Below are 20150 nucleotides of genomic sequence, written 5' to 3' on the forward strand. Positions count from 1 at the left end.
ATGATTCCTCCGAAGAAATTCATTTTGTGCTACAGGAATTCGTCAGCAATTGGTACACAAAATGTTGGAAAAAAGCGAAGTCACAAGTACAATTCACTTATCGTCAAATAAAGCAATTTTTTGCAGGGAAAACCCGTAAGAAAACATCGGTGTGATATCTAGGGTACATCTGGACTAAAAGCTAAAAAAACACACTATGGGAAACGTATATTAAAAACATTGTCACAAGAGCATCGAATGTACGCACTGAAACATCACCTCGCCAGTAAAACCATCTCTTTCTACGTTAAGCGACTCATTCTTATATTGATCATAAGGCCATTATATATATATAGAGCTTATAATTAATTATTTATTGCAAGCTATTGTTGCCAAATGGTATGGCCCCGCTTCGATGGACGACAGAGTGTGGGAGATAGTCCGCATTGCTCTGGTCCTACGCTGGCTAGCGAAAGGTAGGTATGACAGCACGTCTTCGAGAGGCTTGAACCTTCTCCCACCCCTACACAAACACACGCACACACCGAACCTGAAGCGTCAGTTGAATACGAGAGTCGAATTGAGACATGCTATATTGTTAATTATGTTGACTAAATATAACTATGTCAAGAAACAGTGATTGATTTGTTGGAAGATGGCGAATGTCCACCTATCCCATTCGGTCATCCTTATTCACCAAAATATGTTAATACGTTCATTAAATGAGGAACGCCGATTTGTCTTCATACAAGATTCAAGTCATATTTTATATTTAGTATACTATCACTACTGTAGTATGCGAATAAAGTTTTTAAAAACTGGTAAATATTTGATTTATTGTCCGTCAGTAGTTCGTCAACGACTTACAAATAAACGTCCTACTGGTTTAAATTGGCATTTTATCTTGCTTCTAAGGGGAGAAAATGGAATATCTCTATTTCAAGTGATGCCGGGCTCTTTTGTACGCCAAAAGATAAAACAAGGATGTGCGAGGAGAACGAGATTACATAACGCCGATGACGCAACATATCACTGCGTCACCCCCGAGCATTCCTTAACGACCGCAATTATTTCACATTTCGGTATCACTAACATTTGCCAGAACCGTAAATGAAACGGCTTTGGGGTGTTCGACTGTCACCGATTAAACAATTTGACAAATATTTCTGTAAATGTTTTTTTAGTTGAGTGCTAATGTTCGTCATCAGAAAAGAAATGCTAGAAGATAAATGTACCCTACTTTTTGCAAACAGCTCCCTCAATAATCATCAAAGATTTCGAATATTGAAATTGTTTGCCATTTGTACCCGATTTTTTTTTAAATTTTGACGAACTGTTACAAACAAAACCTTCAGAACTAATTACAGAGGTATTGTGTGAAATGTCGTAATCAGTTACACTTGCTGCTATTCACATTGAACTACTACTAGCTACCTACAATTAATGTTATTAGTGATTATTTTTTTCAACACGAAAAATGGATAATTGTTAAGAGTTTGTATGACATCTCCGCTCGCTATCCTTGGACGTGATGAAGTGTGTGACAGGCAAAACTAACGAAGATTAGGCAAACCAGCATGACTGTTACATAAATCTGTACTATGATCTTCAAACTCAAAACTTTCTGTAAGATCACAACGCTTATTAAAGATTCCCGTAGAGTCTTTAAGGTTTTTGCTTTTACTCTCCCGGGGGTAGGAATCTCAGCCTGCATAAATCTTCTTACCAACAGAGGGCATGAACAGCTGTGTTCTTTTCTTCCTTACAATATCTGCACATGTTTCTGCAGCTCCGAGTCTATACATATCCGTTAATGAACTTTTTTCATGGCTCTGTCCTAGAATAAATTCTCACGGGCCCGAAGATGTCTGACGTCCACGTTTTGACCAATTTGGTAAGCCGCAAAAAAAAGGGGGTTGAGGTGTCCAGATCGAACATTCCTTGGCAATTTTGACGTCCTCTCCGCTGCCTCTATGCCCTGTGTATCCTGGTTATCCAAACAATTTGATTTCCTGGAGTTACCATTCATTTTGTCATAGCCTTTGGATAAAATGTTTCGAAAGGACCGAAAATAATTCTATCAGAAGGCAGCCTTTTACTTTTGCCTTCTTTGTTATATAGATAAGTCTCAAACTGTTATTTATTACAGATCCATATTATTTATAAACTGAACATATTGGAAATTTATTAAGCCCCTTGGAAACATATCATTATTGATCCAATGTTGTACCTAGGGCCAGTTTTGCAGTCTGTCCTTTGATATAACAGTTGGCCGTTTTAAATCAATGCAATTTTTGAACAGTTTTATATGGTATATGTAGTTATCGATTTTGATGAATTTTAGAGGTTAATTGTGTGAAACAGAGTAGCTAGTGCAAGTAGAGAACGACACACTTTAAATCTGTCGTGTTGAGAATTATCCCATGAAACAAACTATTTCGTCACGCTGTTCTCAAATGAAACGAACAAAAACTCTTCCGGTATTGTAGAAAAATCGAGTAAAATGTACAGTGCGTTCAGTGGAAACTCATCGAACTGTTCAACGTCTTCAAGTTGTGTTTAGGAATAGTAAACTTAATATTCAAACTCATCAGGCGAAACATAATAATCTAATCCGGAGGAATAGTTCTCGAGAGTACCTGAAGTACACATTCTTCAAAATATTGATGAAGATAAGCAACCGTTTGACGCAAGAAAAAAAGGAAGTTTTCCAAGAAAAAAAGATAATTCTTCGATTACACAGATAACTACAGTTGAGAAAAACTACCCGTCGTATCGTGTTGCAAAGCATATTTTCTATTTAAATGCTTTGTTGGTACCTTCATTTCGATAAAATCCTTTTTTTTTCTTTTTTTTTTAATTTGGCCTTCAAAGGCTAGAACAGGATCTAGGGCATGCAAAACCTAATAAGATATGGTTGTTTCAAGAGGACCAATAAATAAAAGTATAACGGGCATGGCATTGCAACGGCGGTCTAGAGAATTGTCAAACAAAATCGGAAATTGATTTAGCTTAGCGTACATTTTGAAGGAGGACTTTAATTAAATCAAATAATCGAAAAATTAATCCGGTATCATTTTTTGCTTCGAGCTGGCCGTGAAGAATTGTACAAGATTCTAAGTTTCGTGCACTAAAACGAATAGAGCTTAGCCAAATCTGAAAATAAGTACAAATCAACTGCGCCTATTAATCATAGGCAGATAAGAAGAAAAACAAAGAATGCTTCAAATTCTCGAATCTCAACTTTCTCTCTTGTCGCTTTTAATCTTACGGAAATTTCGTTTTGATATAATTAGTACGTCAAGAGTTTGTTTATGAAAACATAAAACTTTTTCTGTGACAAATACTGACTACAGACCCCTGTCTTCTACTGCGACTTAACAGATCTATTGAGGAGTTAACCCTTCTTTCTTTCCGTTCAGTAGAATATGTATGTACCTTTGAGATAGTTGAGAAGTTTCCAGGGTTCTTCTTCGCTAAATCCTCTAGGTGTTAGTATAGCATATCCGAAGAGGCTGTACGTTTTCAGAGCTACTGCTTCATAATCACATAGGACATGTTTCGATGTCTCTGTTCTTTCATGACAAAAGCGGGGATTGTTATTTAAATGTGGTAATTAAGAGCCAGATAAATGTTTGCCTTCCTGGTTGAGATGTTCAGAACCAACTTTTGATTGTTTTGCATCTGATGAATTCCCCCTCTTTCTGGTCATTTCTTTCTCCGCCCCTTCCTAACAGTTAGATGTTCTGGGATGTTGCAGTTATGATCGAAAGGCGAGCTGTTCCTGTTTTTCCAAGTTGGTCTTGTTTGTTACCTTCTTCAACCCCCTCTTGCCCTGGTACCTACATAGTTTCCCCAGACATGTTTGGCTGGCCATCTTTGAGCTCTAAAGCATTCAATACGTAGCCGGCTGAGAATATATTTGTTTGTCCCCGTTTTAATCCCTTTTAAAGCAACTCTTGAGAACCAACTTCTATTGCATGGTTCTCAGCGTGTAAAATAGATGGTGCAGGTCCTAGACGTTTCGCTAGGTGAAAATTTAAGTCTACGATTTCTGCCCCCACTCCATATTCGATTAGTTTCACAGATTATATTCTTCCAAACATATCTGCTTTTTTATTAGGTAGGGTACGTTAATGATTTTTAATTTAATCTCATTTACTTTTATCCATGTTATGACTTTATGATGGCTTTTTTTTACATCAGGGTTTATTAGATTTTGTCCTAGGAGTTTGTTCAACTTTCGTATGCCATGCTTTGATGTTAGTATACAAAACTGGCAAAAAAAGTACATACTAAGCATTTAAATCTGACCTCTCAAAATACTGTATGAACAGCCAAAAAACCCTGCTTATGTGCAACAAAACTTAACTTACTAAAGTATATAAATTAATGCGTCTATTACACTGTTTGAGGCCTATTTGGGACCTTTCCATTCCGGCCTAAATTTGATTACTTATATTAATAACATCCCAAATATATTTAAACTATATATCATTCCATTAAAATTTCGAAAATAATAGAGAATATATAACAAAATTTTCAATAGGAAAACTGGTCATATTCTCTTTTATTTCCACGCTTATTTTCAATTGTAGATGGATAATTTTCATTAGGTCCATTCAGCCTGTTTTGAAGTTGATTTTTCACAAATACAATGTTATCGATTGATTAGTGACCGTTAGTCGATGATTATTCGGAGATCGCGACACATACACCAGTCCGCATCTCACGATCTCCGAATAGTTACCGACTGAATTTGTTAAAACAGTGTACATATTAAAAAACATACCTTACAAGTGAAACAATAAAAAATGGTCAAACAATGTAAAAATGTCTAATCTATTGTCGTGTTATACTTTGAAAACAAACGGGATGCAATTGAGAAGATTGTTTTCAAGAGTGTTTACAAAATGTCTATATCCATTGTTATTAATATTGGGATCCGCCCGGTCTCGTCGAAAGTAGGTCAATGTACACAGCGAATAATAATCTTATTATAAGAAAACGAAAGTATGTCGTTTGGTTAGAAATTAAAAAAATCGATTTCTATTACATGTTTATGAAGTTCAGTTAGATATCGTTATCGTTTAGGATAATTTATTCTTAGACAAATATGCCAATAACGTATATTGTGCATAAAGGTTAACATTAGTCATTATTATATTAGCCGACATATGCGGTATGTTGAATACCATAATATTTTTTAATAAATGGAATTAAAAAAATTGAGGTCATTAAAATTTTTCCCGTAACCCATTTTTTTCACGTGAGATAAACTTGAAAAGGGCGATATGAAAATTTAATTTTAGATATTTTTGTTAGTCGACGATCCACTTTTGTCTTTAATTTCAAGCAACGCTCACATCCGATCTTTATTGATGACCGGTAATAATTCAAGAAGCGTACGGCTGGCCTCATTTTCTGTCAACGTTTCGCTGAATACGCACAACAACGTGGTGAATAAAACGAGCTTTCGCTGCAATTACAGAGTCGAATGCTCCACCTCTTAGCCTAAATCGAGAGTGAAATAAAAAAAATACCTTCTCTTGTTGAACGGCGTGGCGGATACGGTTCCCTTTCCTGAAACAAAAAAAAGGGGTTCAATATTTGCGAGAAAACACCAATCACGATACATTATTAAGGTCACAGGGTGTAAACACGGGGACAGACCACGTTCTGTCGGAGGGTCAAAGACCCGAAGTTTCCTCTAGAATCCGTTCCTACCCCACCGGCTAATTCGTTCCTAAGATTAAACACGGCTGTGATTTCAAAAAGAAATGGGCTTTAATTCCTCGCGAAAGCCAACCAGGAAATTAGCTAAATATCACGAATTTCCTGTTACAATTGAACGCCAAGGAAATTATAAAGATTATGCACGATGCATACAATGACTTTCCAGAACTTATATATTACATACGAGTATCCGCCTTCATTCTGCACCTTATTATTGTTTTAGGTTAATAAAGGGATGTTTTTTAATAATTGTTTCTAAACGTTTTTATAAATAATTGTTATATAATTTTAATAAAATTTACTATACTTGTATAATAATACATACTTTTCACAACTAAGGACTTTTATGGGCGAGTCTATGTGAACTCGAGTTTTCAGATATTTTTAAATTTGTTTCATAAATTGTACTTACGTTTTGCTATTTTTATTGGAGTCCGTGGTATATTAATGATGAAAAAATGTGTGGTGTTTAGTGACCGTTAGCCAATGATTATTTGGAGATCGTGTGATGCGGTCTGGTGTGACGTGTCAACGTTTGGATCTTTATTGAGCTCATCTTCAGAGCCTGGCATTTATAAACATTGTTTAAATTTTACAAATATAGGATGTGGGAAAAAAATGAATTTATACAATGCTAGAAATTTTAAATTCAATCAAAGTATTTGTACTCACTCAAAGTGTTTGTTTTCTGTGTAGATGTGTCATTCTTGTGTGTCGTGTTGAGGGTGCCAGTAAGATATTCATGTTTTATATTTATATACGTTGGATTTTGAAGGGATGGGGAAGGAAATCGGGATAGAAAGACATTTTTATATGAGGAGACGGCTTCTTTGAGGTGAAAGGAGCCGACAATGGGAAAAAATTGGTAATGGTTCGGCCTGGTATCCTTCCATGATTATATAGACGGGGATAATCAGGGAAAGGAAAGCCAAATTGTTGAAGAATTAGACTATGTAGAAATGTTTGATGTATGGAATGTGATGAATGTTTTATGTGTTACATTATATGTTTTCTGTGATGTGATGATGATATATGTATGCTATTGATATTGAATTTGATTAATGATATTAGTGTAGCTGCACTGAGTTTAATGTGTCTGTTCTGTAATTGATCCCTGTTTATGTAAACCATTTCTAAAAAGTTACGTTTATGTTTGTTTTGTTCCATGTGTAATATTTTTGGATTGTTGAAGTCGAAATTCTGTTGGTGTTCAGAATGCTGGGTAACCAGTGTTGTAGGATTTTGTTTGGGTTTTTTGCAATCATTGCTTTACACAATATGGGACCCTCAACACGACATACAAGGATGACACATCTACACAGAAAACAAACTTTTTGAGTGAGTAAAAATACTTTGGTTGAATTAAAAATTTCTAGCATTGTATAAATTCATTTTTTCCACATCCTACATGTATTTGTAAAATTGAAACAATGTTTATAAATCCCAGACCCTGAAGATGATCTCAATAAAGATCGAAACGTTGGTACGATAAAGAAAAAGGTTTTCTAAAACCTACGTCACACCAGACCGCATCTCACGACTTCCAAATAATCATTTAAAAAAAAGGTTGTTTACCAATTGTAATACCCTGAGGAACGCAAAATATATACACCTAAAGCTTGGCATGTTTATACAAGCTCGTTAATTGGAAGGCAGATTCCGTGATTTACATCTAGAATTAACAACTGCTGTTCGATAAGTACATCCTTACAGACGCATAATAACGTAACACAAACAATTGGGGACGTGTTATGTATTTATTTTTTGTGAATTAAATTTTTTCACAATATGAACACTATTGTATTGTTGCTAAACACAACTGTTGACCATATGTAAAAATTACTCCCTAAAAAAGAGAGTAAAGGAATAATTAAATTCAATTTTATAGTAGTCTATGACCTTTCTTTAAAAAATAAGACAGGGCTAAGAGCGAGGTAGGAACAGTTGTTGTATTGCAATATATAAGCCCTCTGCAAGGATTATCCGTTACCAAATAAATTAGTGGTTATAGTATTTATCTCCATTCAATTTCCTTAAGAGAACATTGTAAATAAAGTAAGAAATAAACAAAATTGAGTAATAGATTCCGTTTGTAAGGTTAACGACTTAATAGTAGTAATTATTATTATAAGTTAACTGTTTAAAAGATTTCACGCATGACCTGAAGGACGCGGACTGAACAAAGACCTCCCCACTCACACGTTTGACTTTCGCCAGGGCTTACCGAAAAAAGGACGAACGCGAAAGAAAACGCGCAGGCACTGATGGTAAAGAAAGCCGATATTATGATGATTATCAACAGGTTACGACGTACATAACAGGACGTTCGATCTGATAAAACAATTTATTGGAGGCAATTTATATTTTATTATTCTCAACGTGTTGCTATAAAAGTGTACGTTTGGTATTGAGCTGGACTCTTCGGTACCCGTTTATAAATCACCTCTTTACCGTTGGCACCGCAGAAAAATAAATATGCACGGATTTATTTATTAGGCCCTCCGCCAGAAAATTAAACCGGCTAATGCTGGAGTTATTATGCCCAAAGATAAGGGTGTAACGATTTCAGTTGTAGGCGCAGCCGACTGTGAACAGATAATCTGAAAGAGGGAGAAGGTAAGGCCGCGCCTGGAAGGCGAATATAAACGCCGGTTTCGATAAGGGGAAAAATATGGGAGGAAAAAGGGACGAAACAATTCATTTCTAGGAAAAGCGCCAATAAAAAATGAATTTATCTGTATTTAAATTCGTTCTGATTTAATGACAGTAACGATAAAATAACAAAGATAAAAGGGGGTGATTGGCGACAAATTATCATGTACTGATTAAACTGAGTGAGAGTTTTTTATTTTTAGAAATAAAAAAAAGGCATAACAAACATTAAAAAAACGCGAAAACCCTATTGACGTTGTATAAAGATTAAAACAGCAGGACAAAATAAATTATAGAAACCAAAACATAAACAATAAAAAAGATAAGAAATGAAGGATAATTCTTCGACACATAAATTTACACTAATTGGTCAGCCAGGAGAGAAAATAAAGTAAAAACGTCAATAGTCCTAGACATTAGTTGAAGGTTAAAAAGCGCAGCTGTCTTTCGCACTTCAATTTAAAATAGTCGGGAGGCATATTGTGATGATTATGATGTTAATATGTTTAATGATTATAAATTACGTATTTTGTCAAATCTAATTTTATTCCTAGGTAAATCTTCTTTCATTATTTACATAAACCTTTAGCATTTAAAACTTTTGTTTTAACGACGTCTAACTGCATAAAGAAGTTGAAAATAGAAGGGAGGGTGATTTAAAAATAAAAATGAAAAAACCCACTAAAATTAAAGATAAATGGCAAAATTGCAGACATTACAAAATAATAATAAATATAAAATGTAAATAAGCATGACCTACATCATGTCTTTCATTTGCCAATGAAGCAGATTACTCAAGAGTGTAAGCATTTGCCGCTTTCTTAGAAGGGTTGGTGTCTGTTAGAACGCCTAGCCAAATAGCATGATTATTTCGTCGTCTCTCCCCAAAATCCAAATAGCAGTATACAATAAATAATTGCATAAGTAATGAAAAGCAGTTTATTCATCCGTAAGCACAGGCCAGAGATTTTTCCGTTTTGTAAACGAAGTAGTTCTTTGCACATTAAAATTGTTCTTTATTATTTCTGAACTTAATACTTAACACGTCTTACGAGAAAATTTTGATCTTTTTAACAAACGGATTAAAGTAAACGACATCATACAGCGTTTGACGCAGGCGGACTGAACAAATATTAAACATGTCGGCATCTTGCATTTCCCTGTTTATAACCTTAACGACGCACCTTAACGTCAATTTCAAGAAATATGTCTTATTAAATCCATCATATTTAGTGGTCTACTGACCAAATTACTTCTTTCAATTAATTAATCTTTTTTATGTAAGGTTTTAGTTGAAAAATGGCAAAAAGGTGGGAAAATTCGATAGGTTGTAGGTTGAGATGGGGAGTTGGTGTCCGAATAGATCGAAATCACGATAGCTCAAGTGGTTAGAGCAGCGGCGTATTCAGCCGAAGGTCGTGGGTTCGAATCCCGCTCGTGACACTAGCTTTTTTATTTCAACCAAACCTTGCATAAAAAAGATTAATTAATTGAAAAAGGCAGTGTTTATATTTATTTTATTATTATTATTTTTCTTTTTTTGCATTGCTAATATAAATAAACACATGACTTTTGAGCTTCCCAACTGGGAGTAGTGACAAAAAAAACGAGGAAAAGAAAGCAATAGTGGCACAGTTAATAGATAAAATCACTGGCGCATAATTAATATTAGAAAGTAATTGAACAAACGAAGAAAGTGATACAAAATATGACACTTCGAAATTGAAAAAAGTCCTACAATGATAACATCTTTAAAAATTAATTAAAAAATTAACGGCAGATAGTGTAAGAAAAACTGTAATTATTTGGAAAAAATCGAGCAAAATGCTCGCGGTTTAAAAACATTTATTTAGACGATTCATCCCTCTAGGAGTAGTTAATTGTAATAAAATCACAAAAAATTAATGTTTAGTATACACGCAATTCTAGTAATAACTTAAACATCATCAAATTAGTCATCATCGGACGTTGTGTAACCATATAGATTTCGAACATTTGATTCGGCGTCGGCTTAATTTCCACAATCAGTCGGATTGGTTTCAGGTGTTTTGTGATAATCAGCCTCCTTGTTGGGCTTAAGCCGATGCGACAAATTGATTCCAATTGATACCTGTAGGAAGTTCAGTGCCATCGAAGGCAACGCTTTAAAAATTCTTAGGGGTTAAGTCTCAAAAGTTTGGGGGAGAAATCTCCCTGCGTCTTCACACCCTGTTCTAAAACAATTCAACTTGTTCATGCAGGGAGAAGAAAAAGCGTCTAACTTAGAGAGAAGTTCGTGAAAATATATTATCTGCCTTCCGTTTTGTGATATCATTTTAATCCTTCATTTTGTATTGAAACATTACGCAACGTACAGTGTTTTGGCATCTCATTGATGTCATGTATGAATAATATTCAGATAGAGAAGAAAATGTACTGTGCTCGAAACCATACGCTATGTCAATAAATTTGAAGAAGTGAACAAGGAGCGGATTGTGAAGAGATAGAAAAGTCCACGGTCGAGTCTATCAGCTCATCTTACTTCTCTGCCGAAAACCGCCACTGCCAAAATTCAATAAAATTACTGAACCTGCCATAGACCCGCGATTTTAAGGTAAAAACAAAATAATTGTGTCTAAAGAAATTTCAAAGGACTTACTCAGTATAAATTTGTTCAATAAGTGTTTTAAAGGCATATGTTCCGAATATGCTACGAGCGGTTTCAAGATCCGATAGTTTGCGTGAAAAGGAAAAAAATTGTGTGTAATTATGTAACCCCAACATTATTATTCTTTCGCAGATTTTACGTTTTCAGGCAACTAGCTCATGCCTCACTCCTCCTGATTACCATCTTTCGCAAGCAATAGCTTATTCCTTTAAGTTAGTATAAAAAATGGTATAAATGGAAGTTATTTTGATTGCCAATCGCCTATCATGAGGTCTGCGCGGAATTCCTGGGATTATTGGAAGATAAGTTAGCTAGATGAATAGTAAAAATAAAAATAAAAATATTTTGACAGATAACACGGCAGATATAGCACAACTAATTGATAATGTGGTTTAATCGTTTTCGATCATTTCATCAAACTATTTTTTGGCAGATGTTGTCAAATAAATTCAATAAAAGTGGTAAAATGTGGAAACGTGAGGACAGACCAAACCGAATGTAGATGGAACATATGGATTGGAGAAGAATGCATTTTACCATCTCGCAGTCCTCAACAAAAAGACTTGCGAGAATGAGTTGGTTGTAAACTATCATCCTGGTCCACCTATATTTTGGTACTTCCAAAGGGCCCAATAAGACAGCGAAACTGTGAAAATTTGACAGACCAAAACTGGGTCGGTAAACAGATCAAATTGTCGGAGACGATCAAACTGTCATCACCCCTCAAACCTCAAGAAGACTAATTGTTTATCGTAAATAGGTGATAGCCAGGTTCAAACGCACTCACCTGACCTCGCTCCTTCTGAGGAATCTTGTCCAAAGAATGGCCCACTTTATTAATGCAAAGATATAAATACTGGAAGAAAGATGATACTTTTTAGGAATCTCTCTGGATTGCTTAATGGTTATCAGGAGGTCGGTTCTGAACACCTGGGAGCATTTGAAAACGCGAAAGCTGAAGTGAAAATTAATAAGTGCTATTTTTGACAGATAACATTATAGCCAAACTTATTCATTGGTGGTGAGTCCGTCTAATTATTTTGTCTGCATGAAATTGCCAATAAAACCAAGCTCTACTGAAAGTAAAATACATAGAATCGAACTTCAAAGTACCAAAATGACCTTGTTCCTTCAGACAACGTATATATTCCATGCAATGGCACACTTCTTTAACGGAAGGATTGAGAAAAGAAAAAAAAAGGAAAACGACTTTTCATTAAAATTTGAGAATTAATACCGCTGGAGAATCAAGCAGTTCATCTCTCAAGAGATAAATTTGCACGAATGAAAACATTTCATTGCAAATTACAAAATAATTATACCTAGTCTAATTTATTAACTCATAAATGTTGAGTGGCAGTCACTTTGGCAGATAATGGATTTTATGTCATTATAATTCTTAATTGTTGAATCCGGAGATAGTGTTTATTTATTATTTCAAAAGCAAGTATGACAAGTAATCAGATTATTGTTTGACTGACCGGCTGATGTTAGAAAGAAAAAAGTCAAAACAAAAGGAGTCAACATCCCCAACTTTCTACATTCGAGATAAAAACGTCTTGAATTGAATTTATGCACATAGGCTGACTTTCTTTTCTCGTCTTCTCTTTCCGCGGTCGATGACCTACCGTCTCGTAAAATTAAGAAAGCCCTGTTTACCCGGATCCACACTGTGGAATAAAGCCGTGGATCGTGCTTACAGAGATTAGGCTAAACTCTATTTGCAGTGAGTCAAGCTTAACCGCGCCGTAAAACTACTCGTCAGCAGGGAAGTCGTTAAACCCCCGGAGTCAGAGCCGAAACTGCGATTTTTCCATTGCCACGGTGTCACAGACGTTCCAAGAACCGATCGACACTAGATAAAACTTTTTGAGAATATTCGACTAGGTTGACCTTAAAAAAATAAAGAATTTTAATTTAAATCAATGCTGTTTTGACGATGTAGAAACCCGGCAATAGATACTTGGAACCGTATGACCGTTATCATCTGGGCCTTCATTTCCCTCTTGTCGAATGACCCGGTTTGATTACTCATTCCATTGTTTTGATTGCTAATAGAGGTGCATCATATAATGATGTACCATTTAAAAACTAGTTATTTTGTAAAAGGCGCTGACTTTTTCACGTGGATGTACACTAAGTAAAAATTAATCATAAAATATAAAATGAATGAGACAATAAAACTAAACACACTTGGCAATACAATAATGAGATTGGTTTTTCCCGAACGGCACAGACCCACCACTGAAGATGGCGAGAATCACGTCTGAAGACCAAGGTTTATGAGGTGAGGTTCTCACGCCGAAAACCTCAAGAAGAAATTTAACAACACAATTAAAACAAAAATAAACAATTTAACAAAACTGTAAGTAAAAATCGCACCAAACCACATTCCATTTGTATATGGTTTATAAGAACCCCGAGTTTTAGTAGTGGGCCAGTCTGGGGTTCTCGTTAAAAAAAAGATACTTCCGTGAGAAAGGCCAAGTTTATAATTAGAAAGCCGTTAAAGACACTGAAAATATCCACGGCGACAATCTATGGAACTGGAGCAGGTGGACGACTCGAAATCACTTATCCTACATATCCACAAGAATCTGAAAGCTTTTGATAACCACAGGATTCAATATGCCGAATAGCCCACAAATAGAACTTATGCTGGTTCCCTGGGGCGTAGTGACGGCAACGCTGTTCCCAACCAACATAAATAATGACGCCGATGACTCCGTAATGCACCGTCCATGAAGGGTCTCACAACTCTACGCCGTTTACGGTAGGTATGCTCCACTTATAATGCAAAATTCAACGACCTGTCATCGAATAACTTCTCTTGTAATTTTTGGCAACTATATACGGGATACAAATTCGTTTGAAGTAGCCGTACTAAAAAGGCTAGATGCGAGTGCAAATACAAATTTACACATTTAGGTCAAACATTTAAAGTGTTAATAATTACAAATTATACGTTTCAAATAGACTAATAAAAACACATTTATCGTAATAACGATCAAAAACAATTTCACATCTTAGAAAATTCTTGATAATAATATCACGAGGACAATGAAGTGATAATCGTAATAGACGGACCTCAAAAACTAGTATAAATATTTTTAAAAAAACTTAAAATTCATAAATTTCTTTAATTTAACAAAAAATCCAATATTGGTAACTACATAACCGAAATGTCAAATGGTTTATTTTGTTGATTATCAGGATCCCAAAAACTATGTCGACTTGTTGACATTTTTGCAGACCGGTTGAAACCTAAATACTTGTCATTCCTGCCATACAAGGGGGCTTATCGTCCAACCCGTTGGGTTTCGCGGACGAGGGTTAGCAGAACTTTCCAATACTTTCACCTAATTTAATCTCAAATAAAATTCCAAGAGCTAAGCCGGGATTCGAACCGAGAACCCCTATCGTGCAAGGTCGAATTCGAGGCCCTCTTGTCGGCTATTTGATACTGGAATATCAAATTTACATTACATATTGCCTCATTTGGTACTGCAATAATAAACAACCCAACTGACTATTTTATTGAATGATTGGCTTTAAATGTTTTAAATTTCGTATACTGGCTAGTACAAAAATTACAGTTGTCAATTATGTTGAGTGGTCAATCGAAAAACTCACATTAAATTTCGTTAACTCGTTGATAACAAAAAAAATTAAATTGACCATTTAATTGAAATTTCAATTGCCCATTTCAACCGAAATATCCAGTTGTTTATTTTGTGAATTAGTTAATCCTGGAATATCGATTGACTAACTAATATTAAAATACAAAAACATCTAAATAACTGTTTCATTGACCCTTAAATAAAAAAGCTTTTTTTTAATACAAAAAGATCACGTTAGATAGTTCGTTGATTCGTTGATCAATAATGACAATTTGCCGATCTTTTTGAATGTTCGATCACGAAACACTTATTATAAAAATTTTGTTGATCATTAACAAACAAAAAATAAATACGTTAATTAATTTCGTTGACAGGCTGGTAGTTTAATTCCAATTTGTCCATAACAACCAAAATATCCATTTATATATTTTGCCGATTAGACAATACCAGAATATAAAATTGGCAATTTGTACTGACTCGCTTATATGAAAATACCAAAACATCTAACTCACTATTTTATTTGCTGGTTTGCTCTTGCATAAAAATTTCCTTAGCTGGCCAGTAAAAAAATTTCATACTTAGCAATTTTGTTGACTAGCTAGTTCGGAAATATATAGTTATCGATTTCCTTGACTTATCAAATTTAGAAAACTCCGACTTTTGTTGAATCGTGGATAGCAAAAAAAGTGACTTTTTAGTTTGCTGGGTGGTATTGAAATTCCTGTTGTCCATTTCTATCGAAATATCTAGTTGTTTATTTCATCGACCAGTTCATACTAGAATATCGAATTTACTACTTATACTGACTCAATAATATCAAAATATCAAACTTCAAAACAATTTTATGACTGATTGTATCTAAATAAAAGGGTTGTATGATTGTTGACCGGTAGGAGAAAACATACATTGTTCTGTGGACTGGGTTAGTTCAGAAATACCTAGTTTTCGACTGATTTAACCGTTTTGATTGATCAGCTCAACTGCACTCAACTATCGTTGCCAGCAAAAAATTAAATAGCCTATTTCGTTGACTAGTGATACTGAAACGTAAAATAGGAACGTTCCATTGACGGACTGGTAGTGCAATATCAAATCAACCATGTTTATTGACTTCTAGTTTTAAATCAACTAATTTTTATAATTTATTTTTATAAGTTTATTTTTGATATTGAAATGTACCTGGCGATTTCTTGACAGCTGATAAAATATCAGATTCGTTGAGAAGTCGGTATCGAAAACTTAAATCGACTGTTTTGTTGACTGGCTGATACCGAAATCAAATTGACAATGAGACTTAAATGCCAACAGTCTCATTGGTTGAGGCCAAGAAGAAAAGGCTTACATACACGTTTTTGTATACAACATGTTAAAAATATAAAAAATATTGTGTATATATNATATTTATATACATGAACAATTGTTTCAGCAAAATTTGTAACATGTGGCATCATAATAAAGGAAATGAATATAGTTCTGCTAATTACAATAAACATATAACCACTGACAATCTGGTAAGTTTGAGAAATAATGAGTGGTATCGAAAGATAATTTTATGCTAGCAGGTTTACACTGAGGTAATAATAATTTGTCAAGTTTTTTGGCTGGCCAGTATTGATAGTTTGCGTTTACTAAATTGTTTTTATTTCCATTTATCTCAAGATAATTTTCCGATTAGACATATTTGCCGAATCCCTGCAAATGGTTATTTAAAGATCAAAGAATAACACAAACCTACCAAGGTTATGGTATTTCCATATCAGAGATTCCTTGGTAGGAACGTTTTAAATTGTAGTCGAATGGTCTCAAACAGATAATAGCCCCTTAGAGAGGTGCATTTAAGTGGTTTTAAATGATTATTTATCTAGTCACATCGGTAAGGATCGGTTCCTCGGGACTTTCGGGGTCCTCCCTCCTCCCATTAGAAAAAAAAGAAACAGGCGTGGGTCGAGGCCAACTCTCTACACCAGCGTATTTATCTGTTTTTCTCCGCACCCTCTTTCCATCTTCTAATTATAGCTGACGAGTATTCCGGTCAACGAGGGCGTATATAGACATCGGTACCATGTTTGAGGCAGGCTCCTACAGGAATTGATTAAACGAGTGGAATTAATGAATACGGTTCGAAAAGAGGCCCATAATGAGTAACTCATCAAGCCATTCAGCTGTGAATCGAATAAGTGCGTATCATGAGGTAGATCATTATGAATTGTACGATATCTTATGCATAAAAAGCATAAATGTGGGCACGCCTTCAGCGTGACTTCACACCGCGAAGTCAGATTTACAAAAAATCACTTTGTGCGAAACGCATGAATCACTGGAGTGACCTTGTGACTAGAAGCCACGAGCTGAAATTACCCATGCCGTGTCCGAATAAGGGCAAACAGCTTGAATATGCGGACCAAAGATGATTTTTTTTACTGTTTATTGTTACCTTCAAATAGGTAACAATGATATGTTTGGAGATGGAAGGAAAAAGTCGAGAAACAATTGACAGTATTTCAGTATGGGGTTGAACAATTGACAGTTGCTCGAGTTAGGATCACTGGCAAATCACTCCCCGAGATTAAATAGTCCAAAATCTTGGGGTTTGTGAACAGGTCCATGCAGGATACGTGAGCCGACCAAGTTCCGGACCTTTTACGGATGGGGTACGAGTCGACCCAGGCATTTAACCGCTCGGGTCTTGGTCGCCCACCCTGCATAATATTAATATATAGAAGATCCCATGGACATTACGTCTTTAGTCTGCGAAGAGGAAATTCGTCGAAATTTATTTGCAGTTGAGGGTTTATGGTGGTTGGGAGTATTTGGGGAATAATGAAAACGAATTAAATCTTTGTCAAAAGGAATATTGAATTCTGTAAATGTTAGCTTCGTTGGAAAGGAGAAAAGGAGCAACGATGATTTTGTTTTCAATATCAGTCTGGATGCGGAGGAAATTGAAATATTTGGCCTAACCCCACACATTCAATCCTTTGGTCCATATCGTGTTATAGCCGACTTTTATTTGATACAGTACATTAGAGGAGCGTTTATCAAGAAGTTCTGTATCGTAACTTCTTGGAGTTTGAGTAATGTGGGAGAGAGAGAGAGAGAGAGAGAGAGAGAGAGAGAGTGTGTGAGTGAGTGAGAGAGAGAGAGAAAGTGTGAGTGAGAAAGAGAGAGAGAGAGATTTCCTCTTGAGATCTGAGGGTAATGAACTTGTTGTTGGTCATCTCCGATCTTCTTGTGGTGTACTATCTTCGCTGTTTTGCTTTGTAAGATCGTGCGATTTGCATTACTTGGATTGTACGTTTTTCCGTGCAAACCAAACCCACCACTTATGGAGACGAAATCCCGAAATTCGTCTGGTACACCAAAACTGTCGTCGGTAGGAAAATGGGAAAGGAACAAATTTCAACTTATTTCTTAACAACGCATTTCATTAACCTAAAAACCCAAATTAAATCACAATAACATGGGGGGAATATACATTAATGACGTCCTTTAATTGCTATGTTAAAATATCTAAGGTCAATTGTTATTCGGATAGAAGACTACCTTAACAACAGATGATCAGATTGTGTCAGAATTATAATTAACAATGATGAAAGCTGTATTCAAGGACGTCGTGCAATTAAGGTATTAATTATAAACATTACAAGACGCTTTTGTCTCAAGTTCGATATTCCCTTACGATCGCTATTTGCGTCAGACTCATTTCGGTATTTTCAATGAAACCGTGTTCAAATGTTGAAAACCAGGATGATGACTTCGGCAAATTTTGATTATTTATGTTATTTCCATTCTCGCTAGTTATCCCCTGACGTTCTTTGTGAAATTTCCATTTGATGTTACCAAACGATGTTGAAAGGCATAATAATTTAGAAGAGCGTAATATTCGAGAAAATTTTGACCTACATTTGAAAATCTTTTCAATTAAAAAATAATAAATACTCGTTCGTGATAGCATGTTGCGAAATCAGCTGTTGACATGCCGTTGGACTGGATTGTGCCCAAAACGGCCTTTTGCCGATCTTGGCACAGGACGAGAAGAGGTGTTGAATTTATGCGCGGTGAAAATCGATTGGATATTGCCTCATTTCCGATTTGTTTTCATCAACCGCTGACCGTTCCCCTTCTCAACACCGACGGAATTGATGCCGTTTTTCGATGGACCTGCCTACACTGTCATCTGCCGAGTAGGCTTTGTTTACTGCTCGGTTCCGATTGAAATTCACGTTTTTGTCCGGTTTATCTCTCATCGGAACCTTTGTACCCCCAAGTACACGGCAAAAAGTGAGCATTAAAAAAATCAATCAAGACAGCAATTAATTATATACTCTAGCCATCATTAATTACACGTATTGGATTGTTTAATCGGAAGGAACAAAAATGTAAAGAATACAATGAAAACTTTACGACTCATTCATCTAGGGTTAACTTTGACTTAATATTGCAAAATAACCTAAAATGATTTGTGCACATAAATCATCGTTCAGCGTAAACAGTTGGTTGGTCTGCGACTTGTTGAACATGTGTCTGTTCTGTTGAACATGTCCATCTCATCATCGATGATGACGGTGAAATACAAAAACGCGTATGATCAGAAAGTTCGGCGAAAAAGCAATATTGTATTGTGCATGCACGAGAAAGAAACGAGAGATAAAATTTTGCGCAGAGTGGGGAAAAATATCGAAAAAGAAAAATAAATAGACAGATACAAACATAATAGAGATAAAAGAAAGACAGAAAGAAAAAGAAAAAAGAGAAGAGAGATAGAGAGAGAGAAACAGAAAGAGAGAGAGAGAGAGAGAGAGAGAGAGAGAGAGAGAGAGAGAGAGAGACAATGTTGACAGACAATAATATATTGCAAAAAATTTTCATTTTCAATTTTGTTACAGACAAACCGCCTAGTGTGATTACTTTGTTAGAAACGAATTTGCTGCGTTCATATTCTAAAAGTGCATGTTGCCAGGTGTGCCAGGAAACAATCTATTGGCAGATATTTGCCGATGTTCATGACTAACAATCGTCTTTTGTAGCTTTGAAAAAATTAATGAACGCACAATTAAAACGGACTAGAAGGTACAAGAAGTATGGTAAATGGATTTGGTTGACGATCATTTGTTTTTATATAAGATCGTTTTGTTTCATTTATATGTTTACTAAATTAGTTTAGTTGCTCTAGTTTTTAATCATGTTCTTGTCAGTTTTAGTTCTATTTTTACGTTAATTTATTTCGCATCCAAGTTAGGTTATCGCAGAACGCGCTAATAATCATCAGTTTCTATTATACTAAAATTACTACGTGTGCTAGCGGACTGGGGCTAGGGCTTGATTAATCGCCCCAGCCGGGGTCGAACGGGGGCTGGCTTAAAGCTCGCCCCCAACACTTATAAAAGTTGAGCTAAAAACAACAGGCAGAAATTAATGGACGCAATGTGTCCTCTTTATTGGAGAGGTGGGAAGAGATCAGTCGGAATATATGACGACGGTCGAGGACGATATCTATGTCAAGTGATGAATGGCCT

The 20150-nt window shown here is 35.5% G+C and overlaps 1 protein-coding gene across 4 annotated transcripts in view; it reads right to left on the reverse strand.

Moving 5' to 3' along the window:
• LOC106662191 overlaps positions 1 to 20150 on the reverse strand; it is a 269680-nt gene that overhangs the window by 187992 nt on the left and 61538 nt on the right. For 3 of the 4 annotated variants that reach the window (XM_014386066.2, XM_014386065.2, XM_014386063.2), the window contains exon 2: positions 5523 to 5562. The exons of the other annotated variant lie outside the window; for it this stretch is intronic. The gene's annotated coding sequence lies outside the window, so the exon portion shown is untranslated. The remainder of the gene's footprint in view (positions 1 to 5522; positions 5563 to 20150) is intronic. 4 annotated transcript variants of the gene reach the window in all.

The sequence above is a fragment of the Cimex lectularius genome, unplaced genomic scaffold, assembly GCF_000648675.2.
Source record: "Cimex lectularius strain Harlan isolate CLEC.00 unplaced genomic scaffold, Clec_2.1 scaffold19, whole genome shotgun sequence".
NCBI lineage: Eukaryota > Metazoa > Arthropoda > Insecta > Hemiptera > Cimicidae > Cimex > Cimex lectularius.